General features: G+C 40.8%; 1 protein-coding gene across 1 annotated transcript in view; it reads right to left on the bottom strand.

Moving 5' to 3' along the window:
• LOC140211221 (PC3-like endoprotease variant B) overlaps positions 1–12,823 on the bottom strand; it is a 1,844,543-nt gene that overhangs the window by 1,057,478 nt on the left and 774,242 nt on the right. The gene's annotated exons all lie outside the window — the stretch shown is intronic.

The following is a 12,823-nucleotide window of genomic DNA, read 5'->3' as shown; positions in this document are numbered from 1 at the left end:
TCCTTTGGAGCAGGCCAAAACATATGTCAAGTTTTTGAATGCTACTGCAGGAAAGTATGTATCCTCCATCACCTTTAGTGATAACAAGGATTAAGGATCAGCTGTATTCAGATATACACACATTTACATGTATTAGCAAGTTGCTGTGGAGTGCTGGTCAGGACATGACATGCAACAAAAACAACATTCAACAATTATATAGAGAAAATAATTATATAACAAATAAAGTTAGAGGTTAAAGTCCGGATATGGAATACAATGTGCTTAATTACATAAATCCCAGCATGTACTGAAAACAATAGCAGCAATGAGATGGGCAACTCCAAGGTGTTAGTGATGGTAGTCACCTTTGATGGTTTTAGTTGGATGTCCTACATCCTACAGACCAGCATCGAGACACTCTTGAAAAAAGTACCATAACTTTTTAATTTAGATGCCTGTTAAATAAACAATGAATTAGTTTACTACTACTACTACGTCGACTCAGGCCTAGGGGGCCGGCGTCGGGCACGATGACGGACTCTCCACTTCTCCCTCTCCCTCATCAGTGTGTTCAGTTCATCTACATTAGCCGTGCCGCTGTCTTCTAGGAGTGTGTTGACCATAGTCTTGGGAGGGCGCCCAGGGTTCATCCTCCCATGCTTGGGCTCCCATATGATGACTAGGCTGGCAGGTAGCTCGGGGTGGCGTAGACAGTGCCCCGCTAGTTGCAGTCTTCTTACCTCGATTTTAGTGGAGACCGTCGGTAGGTTGATATAGAGCTCAACGTTCATCATGAGCTGTTGCCAACTCACATCAAGAGCCATCCGGAGCATTCGTGTATAGCAACCATCTAGGGATTTTCGCAACGTCTTGGTGAGTGTCCACGTTTCACATCTGTATGTGAGAATGGACTCTATGACTGCTATGAAAATCCTCTTTTTAAGCCCTCTTCTCAGGTTCGACTTCCAGATTTCCTTCATGTCGTTCATAGCCGTCCATGCCAGCGCCTTCCGTATCTTTATGTCCTTCTCTGAACTCATCATTCTTGACCCGAGGTACTTGTGGTCAAAGACTTTCTTAATGGTATCATTCTTTACGGTCTTGTGAGTACCTTTGTCGCAGTTAAACGCCATGTACTCTGTCTTTTCAGCGTTTAGGTGAAGTCCAACTTTATTGCATTCTATTTCCACTTCTGTCAGTAGCTGCTGTGCTTCCTGTGCTGTGCTGAATTAGTTTAGTTCAATGATAACATCCACAAAATATTATTTTGTGGTAAATATTTTACCACAGGCTGCTGTGGAGGCCAGGTCGTTGGGCCTATTTAAGGTGGAGCTTGATAGGTTCTCGATTGCACACAGATCAAAGGTTATGGGAAGGAGGCCGGGACTGTAGTTCAGGAGAGGAGAAAGGATACGCCATGATTGAACGGCGGAGTAGAATCGATGGGCCAGATGGACTAACGATGCTGCTATGTCTGAAGGTCTAAAATCCAGAAACTAATATTTTAACCGAAAAATTCAGCTTTTTCTCATTTGACATTGAATAGGTTGCAATGAATACTTGCTTCCTGTCACATGATCTCAAAAAATTTTGGTAGTGTATGAGGTAGTAAATCCTGATCTATTGAACCCTGTAAGAATAATATAACACTGTACACAGAACCCTGTGCTGACTATATAACATATATACTGTACACAGAATCCTGTACTTACTATATAACATATATACTGCACACAGAACCCTGTGCTGACTATATAACATATATACACTGTACACAGAACCCTGTACTGACTACACAACATTTATATACTGTACACAGAACCCTGTACTGATGATATAACATATATACACAGGACACAGAACCCTGCATTGACTATATAACATTTATACACTGTACACAGAACCCCGTACTGACTATATAACATATACACTGTACACAGAACACTATATTGACTATATAACATATATACACTGTACACAGAACCCTATACTGACTGTATAACATGCAGTATATACACTGTACTAACTATATAAGACCATAACGTATAGGAGCAGAAGTAGGCCATTCAGCCCATTGAGTCTGCTCCACCATTCAATCATGGGCTGATCCAATTCTTCCAGTCATCCCCGCTCCCCTGCTTTCTCCCCATACCCTTTGATGCCCTGGCTAATCAAGAACCTATCTATCCTTGCCTTAAATACACCCAATGACTTGGCCTCCACAGCCGCTCATGGCAACAAATTCCACAGATTTATCACCCTCTGACTAAAGTAATTTCTCCACATCTCGGTTCTAAAAGGACGTCCTTCAATCCTGAAGTCGTGCCCTCTTGTCCTAGACTCCACTACAATGGGAAATAACATTGCCGTATCTAATCTGTTCAGGCCTTTTAACATTCAGAATGTTCATATGAGATCCCCCCTCATTCTCCTGAACTCCAGGGAATACAGCCCAAGAGCTGCCAGATGTTTCTCATACATGAACCCTTTCATTCCTGGAATCATTCTTGTGAATCTTGTCTGATCCTCTGTCGTTCCAAGGAGAAAAGGCCCAGTTCACTCAACCTGTTTTCATAAGGCATGCTTCCCAATCCAGGCAACATCCTTGTAAGTCTCCTCTGCACCCTTTCTATGGTTTCCACATCCTTCCTGTAGTGAGGCGACCAGAAATGAGCACAGTACTCCAAGTGGGGTCTGACCAGGGTCCTATATAGCTAAATGTTTATACCTCTACATAGATGTTGCCTGACAAATTATCCTGCTCCCTGAACAGAAATGTACATAAGTGTGACACACACAAAATGGTTTAAGACAGCACTGGTGAAGTCGATGACTATTTATTGGCAACAAATAAAATGAAAATACAACTAACACTTTATCTTCTGAACTGTATGGTAAATGATCACTACAAGTAATGAGATGTGAGCAAAAGGCAAGGCTGATTCGGGGGCTGAAGCGTATGGGAGCGAGTAAAGCTGACTTGAGGTCAAGGCTTATCAGGCAGAGTGGAACGGAGCAAAGTCAGAGCAGAGCAGAGGTAGATATGAGGTCCATCCACCTAAACCGAGAACAACGTTTCATCGATCTAAGAGCCAAGCTGATTGGAAAGGACAGGTACGGGTAGGGTCACCAACTTTCTCACTCCCAATAAGGGACAAAAGTAGCAGACAAATACGGGATCCAAAGAAAGACTACTATGACCATGAAGCCTTGCGCGGGCACCTGTGTGCGCATGTGTGACATGCGCATACATGATGTGCGCATAGGTGTATGTGCCAATTTTTTTTTCTACAAATCGTTTTTGGCAATTCTGTTCAGTGAACTTACACCGTACATACATTATTTCTACTTTATATAGGCTGTGTATTTGTCATATCATTCCTGCTTTTACTATATGTAAGAGTTATTTCAGGTTTTATGTGTTATTTGGAATGATTTGGTAGGTTATTTTTTTGGGTCTGGGAACGCTCAGAAATTTTTCCCATATAAATTAATGGTAATTGCTTCTTCGCTTCACGCCATTTCAGCACGAAAGGTTTCATAGGAACGCTCTACCTTAGCGGGGGAAATACGGGACAAGGGCGGTCCCGTATGGGACAAACCACTTTGACCTGATATACAGGATGTCTCAGCTAATACAGGACAGTTGGCAACCCTAGGTATAGGACGAAAGGTGGCAGTGGGTTCCAGGTGCAGAGTGTATGGAATGAAATGCTGGGTCAGATGGGTTGAAAAGGCACAATGTCGGGGCTAGTGGCGAAGTCTGGGCGGTTTCTGCTCATCGCTCTGTGACATTTATTTGTCTCTGTGCTGAACTGAGGTTGAGACTGTGGCTTACTCTGGGCTGGCTCCATGTCTGAGGCCCTCACATCTTTTACTCGGCCCTGCACTGAACTGTGCCCTGCTCCGGATGCTCTGGGCTTCGTGCCTGCGGACTCACTTTTGTTTTAAATGCTACTTCCTTACTTTTATTGTTTGCAAGATTTGTTTTTTTTTCTCTATTTTTCTTTCTCTGCACAATGGTTCTTTGTCTATTGGTTCCATGGGTTGTGGTTTTTGACTGTTTGAGATGAATTTCAAGGTTGTATACTTTGATATAAATGTACTTTGAACTTTGAACTTTTGTTCTTTGAAGTGCTGGAGGAACTCAACAAGTCAGGCAGCATCTATGGAAGGGAGTAAACAATCAATGTTTTGGGCCAAATATCTAAGCCCGAAGTGCTGATTGTTTATTTATTTCCACAGATGCTGCCTAACCTACTGAGTTCCTCCAGTATTTTGTGCATGTTACTTGCAATTTCCAGCATCTGCAGAATCTCTTGTGTTTATGAATTTGCCAATGACTCATATTTCTATAGTTTGCAACACATTTAGTCACCCATAATAGAAGTGTAAATCAAAAGGTAACACTAATGTCTCTAATTACCCCATCAGTAAATTACACACAGCATAATTGACGTGATCTCAGGCCACGTCTACACTACGCCGGATAATTTTGAAAACGTTGGTTTCGAGTGAAAACAACAGGCGTCCACACTAAGCATTTTTCAAAATATCTCTGTCCACATTAGGCAGATATTTGGGCGAATCTCCTTCTACTGGGCACGTGCAGGACACACAGAAAACAAGCGAAGAGGAAACGGTATACTTGGTGCGCATTTGTCCAGTCACAGAGTCGAAAAACTTAAAAGGAATTTCTCTTGGCTCTCACGCAGGAGGACTTAAAGCTAAAAAAACAAATACTGGAGTGTATGGAGGCAACTGACAGTATGACCCGGCTGACAACGAACATTGAAAACTGACTAACTCTGTTGCATTAATAAAGCACCTTGTTAAATGTATAAAGCATGTCTGCATCAGTGCTATCTTGTATTTCCATACAATGTTACATTAGGCTGTTACACATCTATTGTCAGAGAAGTACTTGCATAAATAGGGAAAGCACCTTCATACAAGCAAGGACAGAAAACAGGGCAAAGTGAATATACTTATTTATTCAGTAAGTTATGGGCCAAAGTATTTGGTGAGTACATTTCTAACTCCTCTGGCTTCCGTCTCATTGCCGTCTGTTCTGAAATTGTTAGGTTCTGCGAAGCGCAGAATCAAATATCGCTGTGATGATTGTACGCTCTGGTATCAATTGTTTGGCGACAATGAAGTAGTAATAATAATAATAAGAAGAAGGAGAATAAAACAATGAAATGCCGTGCTGTTGCCATCTGTTCCGGCACGTCATGACAGCGGTTTTAAAAAGCTCCGGTTACCCCGTACACACTGCAACGGATATTAGGCGTTTTCAGATTTATTCACTCTGGAGACTGTTTCTGAAAATTTCCATTTTCGGGGGATGAAAATTCTGTTTTAGTGTGGACAGAGGGTCAAAACGAAGAGAAAAATCTTTGTTTTCAAAATTATCCGGCGTAGTGTGGACGTACCTTCAGAAAGGTCACAGGACAGAAACATTTAGGTTCAGCATTCAAATAATTGTGATTTAATTACTGTTTAATATTTACTTATATTATTCTTTGGTATAAACAGTGAATTTTCTTTCAATACTTTTCCCTGCTCCTATAAGTCTGATCTGTTTTAGCATTTGACAGTGGCTGCCAGTTGTTAGTCCAAGAGGTTTATAGATCAAGCAATGTCAAGTCCACACTCATTGGGCAATTTATTGGGCATGCCTGTACACCTGTTCATTAATAAAACATTGAATCAGCCAATCACGTGCCAGCAACTCAACACATAAAAGCATGCAGACGTGGTCAAGAAGTTCAGTTGTTGTTTGGACCAAACATCAGAATGGGGAAGAAATGTGATCTGAGTGACTTTGACTGTGGAATGATTGTTGGTGCCAGACAGGGTAGTTTGAGTATCTCATAATCTGCTCATCCCTTGGGATTTTTATGCATTTTTATGTACTGCCTCTAGAGTGTACAGCAGATGGTGTGAAAACAAAAAAAAATCCAGTGAGCAGCAGTTCTGTGAGCAAAAACGCCTTGTTAATGAGAGAAGTCAGAGGAGAATGGCTAGACTGGTTCAAGCTGACAGTAGGGCAAATAACTATGCATTACAACGGTGGTGTGCAGAAGAGCATCTCTGAAAGCACAACACATCCAACCTTGAAGTGGATGGGCTGCAGCAGCAGAAGACCATGAACATACCCTCAGTGTCCACTTTATTAGGAACAGGGGCTATCTAATAACTTGGCCGCAGAGTGCAATTTACCGTGTTTGTAAAGTAGTCTTGAAGAAACAAGATCTGCAGCATTATCAGGTTTTCAGTCCATAGAGAATTAAAGGAAAAATTACTGGCTTGTAACTCTGAAAAATTATTAGATTTGTAATATTAGCAAACAGTTTTTAAAGTCCTTTGGTATTTTTCTGTAGATAAATATATTCGATCAGTACAGAGAGGAATTAATGTGTTCACCAGCTAACATCAGTAACATTAATTTTTAGAGTTTTTTTAAAGAAGGCAGTGTGTATGTCAAGGTCAGGACTATTTCTGCTCTCAAAATCCCAGTGCACTTGCAGGAAAGCAGGAGTTTTATTTGCCCCAAAGGCCCATTTTTGACCCAGGCCAATCTTCAGGGAGCCGGCTTGTTTAAATAACATCAGCAGGCGCCTGGCAGGACTCTGCTTTCATCTGGGAGTATACCTCAGGGTAGACAAGAAAACCTTTGCAGCAGGTCTTGGGAACAGCTGCCTCCTCAGCAGATGAAGCTGAGTGTGGGTTATTCCAGCAGAATTTTTCAGTGGGAGTTAAATCGGTCATCATGTAATCATTCTAACTTCATTTGGACCTTTTAAATTAAAATCTTCCTCCTCTATATACCAGGGCAATGTTAAAACTGGCAATTAATCTTTTTTCAGGCACTTTGATTTCTATGCAGACCCCTTATCCCCTGTTCAGCTCTCCTTATACAGTACTGTGCAAAAGTCTTAAGCACATATATAGAGAATCTAAGACTTTTGCATAGCACTGTAGTAATTTTATGTATTGCACTGTACTGCTTCCACGAAAAAACTAATCTCATGATGTACGTGAGCGATGATAAACCGGATTCTGATATGGGACTTTATTGTGGGCTGAGAGTGGGAAGGGGGCAGGGAGAAGGGAATCATGGTTGGGAAAAGGGGATGGGAGAGGGGAGGGAGTGGGAAACACCAGAGAGACATTCTGTAATGATGAATAAACCAATTGTTTGCAATCAAATTACCTTGCCTGGTGTCTCAGGCTGGATGTGTCTGCACCTGGTCAGCCCCATCCCTGGCACTCCTTCTCTGAAACCTGTCCCATACTCCCCCATGGCACCCCACCCTTGCCATTCCCAACATCCTTTGCTCTTGCTAGATTTACAAACGTGCTCTCCGCTCCACATTAACAAATACAGTACTGTGCAAAAGTCTTAGGCACGCTAACTTTATATACTGTATATGTCTAAGACTTTTGCACAGTACTGTATTTTCATTCATACCACAACTGTATTGTCTCCAGTGCAAGCACTGAATGAAATATTATTTGCTGTGGTGGCATTGTCTAAATGTTGACAACTTGTGATTATTGTTTTTGTTTAGCATCCAGAGGATGTTTACAAGAATGAAGCTGTTAATGTATGAGTAGTGTTTGATGGTTGTACTCACTGGAGTTTAGAAGAATGAGGGCAATCTCACTGAAACCTATTGAATATTGAAAGGCCTAGATAGAGTGGATGTGTAGAGCAGAGGTTTCCAGACTGGGGTCCAGGGACCCCTTGCTTAATGGTATTGGTCTATGGCATATAAGGGGTTGGGAACCCCTGGCATAGAGGATGTTTTCAATTATGGGAGAGTCTGGGACCAGAGGGTACAGCTTCAGAAAAGAAGTATACAGATGCAGAGGAATTTCTTTAGCAAGAAAGTGGGGAATCTGTGGAATTCATTGCCACAGACAGCAGAAGAAAGCAAGTCATTTGGTACATTCAAGGGGCAGCTTGATAGGTTCTTGATTAGAAAGGGCATCAAAGATTACAGGGAGAAGAGAGGAGAATGCGGTTGAGAAGGAAAATAAGTTAGCCACGATGGGCTGGTGGAACAGATTCAATGGGCTGAATGACTTAGTTCTGCTCCTCTGCATTCTCAACAATAGCACAAGGAAATCCAACAACAATTCACATGTGACTGAAGAACTTACAGCTTCATCATCAATACAATATATTTCCTTGATTCAATCTCCATGACAAGGTCTCCCTTTTCCATCACCAAGTTTTACTGGTGAGGCACCATGACAGGACTTACATGACATGTGTCTCACCTGACTAGAATCCAGCTCAAAGTTGTCACAGTGCCAAAGGTCAAAACTGGACTTAACAAATAAGGACAATTGTACAACGTATCTTCCCATTCATGAAGCTTTACATATTGCATCGAGTTTAGTGAAGTTAATTAAGAATGATGTTCCTCTTAGGGTGGAAGGAATGAAGCTAAAATTCCAATACAGCAATTCCTCTCACGATATACGAAAACTACAGTGACTGTCAGGTCAGCAGTAAACCTCATCGGCTGAAGATTACCATCACTACAGGACTTTTACATCTGGAGAAGGAAAGATCATTGTGGACGCTACCCACCCTGCAAACAACCTTTTCAAAAATCTCCCTACTGGAAAACCTTATAGGGCAATTAAAACAAAAAATTCACTCCATCTGAAAAGTTTCTTCCCCCAGGCTGTTAATCTGATCAACCATTCATTAGCCCCCCACACCCACCACCCTTCTCTCTATTACCCCATCACTACACTGTACTGTAAACACTCCAGTGACTTTTTATAATGCTGTGTACATTGTGACTACATGTTGGTATTTATATATTTATTACATATCCATACTTAAACATTTAACATTATTTCTTATAAAATAATTTGTCTTCATATTCGTTGAATGTTATTTTTTGTGTTGCTCCTTAATCAACACACCACAGTAAATTCCGAAGTCATGTAAATGATTATGGTGAATAAAGTTGATCCTTGATCATATGAAGAATAATTGGATAGAAATTTTTCACAGTTGTGGCACGAAATGATCAGGGTCAGATCAGCGGCCTGTTAAATCTAGTGTCTGATACTTAATTCCGCTAGATACTAGACCGCCCAATTTTGCAAGCACTAACTGAGATGAACTTCCATCTAATTATCAAGGAACACTGGCCATTTTATAAGGTGCCTCCTGTACATGCATGCCGCCGTAACCCATTCACTTCAAGGTTTAACGTGCTGTGCACTCAGAGATGTCCTTCTGCACACCACTGTTGTAATGCTGCTTTCCTATCTGCTTGAACCAGCCTGGCTATTCTCCTCTGACCTCTCCCAACAACAAGGCATTTTCACCCACAGAACTGATTGGATGTTTTTTTTTCCTGCTCAATTCTCCATAAACTCTAAAGATTGCCGTGTGGGAAAATCCCAGGTGATCAGCAGTTTCAGAGATACTCAAATCACCCCTTTTGGCACCAACAATCATTCCATGGTCAAAGTCACTTAGATCACAATTTTACTGCATTCTGATGCTTGAACTGAAAAAACAACTGAACCTCTTGACCATGACTACATGCTTTTATGCATTGAGTTGCTGCCACGTGATTGGCTGATTAGATATTTGCATGAATGAGCAGGTGTACAGGTGTACCTAATAAAGTGGCCTCTGAGTGAAGATTGCCTAATACATCGGCATAATGGTTTGAAGAAAACAAATATGTCTGAAAGGTCACATGGTGCAAAAGTGCAAGAATACAAACAAAAAGACAAAGGTCAGTGACCTAACTGTGGGAAATATTCTTTCTGAATCACACCTTCAATAAGCAAGAGAGTACATAAGCTCACTTCCTTTCAGACAAACCAAAGTAAAACTAAGGACAGTGCTTATGTAGTGAGAAATAATTGCACAGACTTAACTTTTCTTTGCAGGGAAAATTAAAGATCTGCTCTTGCTAACACTTGAGCACAACCTCGCTGACACTTAAACGCAGAGGAGGGTGCGACATCCTGCCCTATCTGCCTCCCGCTAATTAATCACTCTGGTATTTAAGACCACTCAAGCAGGCAAATAAATGGAGAATAATTAGTGTATCTTTGTTCTGACCCAATTATGTTTGCCAGGCTCTGAGGGGAAGTTAAAAACTTGGGAGGAACGGAGGTATTAGTATGCAGAGCATCCCTTCTTTTATTCAAGTTCCGGGGAGATTAAGTAGAAAACTAAATTAGCAAACCTGTGACTGGGGTTAAATCTCAGAAACAGACAGAGAACTCTCTCCTTTTCATTTCCCTTCTCGTATTATAATACAGTGTTTTCAACATCCCCATTCCCACTCAGATCTTAATTTGCCATTCTTGTATTGGTAACAAAACAATATCAAATACGATTCCAAGCTCAGAATAGTTGTCATCTTATTTAAATTTCACTTGCTGTCTAAATCATTATGTATAGGTTCTTCTAAAGCAGCTGTTGTACTAAGAAGAGAGAAAATAACCTTTGATAAGATTTTAAAAATAATAAAGTTTTAATCATAATATTTTCCTCCTATTACTTATAACAGAATCAGGTTTAATGTCAATGACATTTGTTGTGAAATTTGTTGTTTTGCAGAATACATAAAAACAAACAATAAATTACAATCTCCCCTCAATCTTCTACATTCTAGAGACTGAACTCCTAACCTATTCAACCTTTCTCAAGAATTCAGATCCTCCAATCCCAGCAATATCCTTGTAAATTTTCACTGTACACTTTCACTCTTATTGACATCTTTCCTGTAGGTAGGTGACTGAAATTGCACACAGTACTCAAAATTAGGACTCACCAGCATCTTATACAACTTCAACATAATATCTCACATCCTATTCTCAATAGATTGATTTATAAAAGCCAAAGTGCCAAAAGCTTTCTTTATGACCCCATCTACCTAAAATGCCATTTTCAATGAATTATGGACCTGTATTACCAGATCTCTTTATTCTACCACACTGCTCAGTGTCCTACTGTTCACCATGTAAGAGCAACCCTGATAGCAAAAGGATAGTGAGGGATAAAATTGGTCCCTTAGAGAATCGGAGTGGACAGCTATGTGTGGAACCAAAAGAGATGGGGGAGATTTTGAACAACTTATTTTCTTCGGTATTCACTAAGGAGTAGGATATTGAATTGTGTAAGGTAAGGGAAACAGGTAGGGAAGTTATGGAAACTATGATGATTAAAGAAGAGGAAGTACTGGTGCTTTTAAGAAATACAAAAGTGGATAAGTCTCCGAGTCCTGACAGGATATTCTCTAGGACCTTGAGGGAAGTTAGTGTAGAAATAGCAGGGGCTCTGACAGAAATATTTCAAATGTCATTAGTAATGGGGATGGTGCCGGAGGATTGGCATATTGCTCATGTTGTTCCATTGTTTAAAAAGGGTTCTAAGAGTAAACCTAGCAACTATCGGCCTGTAAGTTTGACGTGAGTGGTGGGTAAGTTAATGGAAAGTATTCTTAGAGATGGTATATATAATTGTCTGGATAGTCAGGGTCTGATTAGGAACAGTCAACGTGGATTTCTGCGTGAAAGGTCATGTTTGACAAATCTTATTGAATTTTTTGAAGAGGTTACTAGGAAAGTTGAATAGGGTAAAATGGTGGATGTTGTCTATATGGACCTCAGTAAGGCCTTTGACAAGGTTCCACACGGAAAGTTAGTTAGGAACGTTCAGTCGTTAGGTATCAATATTGAAGTAGTAAAGTGGATTCAGCAATGGCTGGATGGAAGATGCCAGAGAGTAGTGGTGGAAAACTGTTTGTCAGGTTGGAGGCTGGTGACTAGTGGCGTGCCTCAGGGATCTGTACTGGGTCCAATGTTGATGAGGTGGTAAATTGGATTAGTAAGTATGCAGATTATACTAAGATAGGTGGCGTTGTGGATAATGAAGTAGGTTTTCAAAGCTTGCAGAGAGATTTAGGCCAGTTAGGAGAGTGGGCTGAAAGATGGCAGATAGAGTTTAATGCTGATAAATGTGAGGTGCTACGTTTGCTAGGACTAATCAAAATAGGACATACATGGTAATAGGTAGGGCATTGAAGAACGCAGTATAACAGAAGGATCTAGGAAAAATGGTGCATAGTTCCCTGAAGGTGGAATCTCATGTGGATAGGGTGGTGAAGAAAGCTTTTGGTATGCTGGCCTTTATAAATCAGAGCACTGAGTATAGGAGTTGGGATGTAATGTTAAAATTGTACAAAGCATTGGTTAAGGCCAGATTTGGAGTATTGTGTACAGTTCTGGTCACCGAGTTATAGGGAAGATATCAACAAAATAGAGAAAGTACAGAGAAGATTTACTAGAATGTTGCCTGGGTTTCATCTCCTAAGTTACAAAATAATGTTGAACAAGTTGGGTCTTTATTCTTTGGAGTGTAGAAGGTTGAGGGGGGACTTGATAGAGGTATTTAAAATTATGAGGGGGATAGATAGAGTTGACATGGATAGGCTTTTTCCATTGAGAGTAGGGGAGATTCAAACAAGAGGACATGAGTTGAGAGTTAGGGGGCAAAAGTTTAGCAGTAACACAGGGGGGAACTTCTTTACTAAGGGAGTGGTAGCCGTGTGGAATGAGCTTCCAGTAGAAGTGGTAGAGGCAGGCTCGATTTTGTCATTTAAAGTTAAATTGGATAGATTTATGGACAGGAAAGGAATGGAGGGTTATGGGCTGAGTGCAGGTCGGTGGGACTAGGTGAGAGTAAGGATTCGGCACGGACTAGAAGGGCTGAGATAGCCTGTTTCTATGCTGTAATTGTTATATGGTTATATGGTTATTGTTCCTACTGGATGCAGCAGCT

Source organism: Mobula birostris, chromosome 2 (genome assembly GCF_030028105.1).
Source record: "Mobula birostris isolate sMobBir1 chromosome 2, sMobBir1.hap1, whole genome shotgun sequence".
NCBI classification, from domain to species: domain Eukaryota; kingdom Metazoa; phylum Chordata; class Chondrichthyes; order Myliobatiformes; family Myliobatidae; genus Mobula; species Mobula birostris.
Note: the sequence above shows the minus strand (reverse complement) of the source record. Positions and strands in the feature narration are given on the sequence as shown.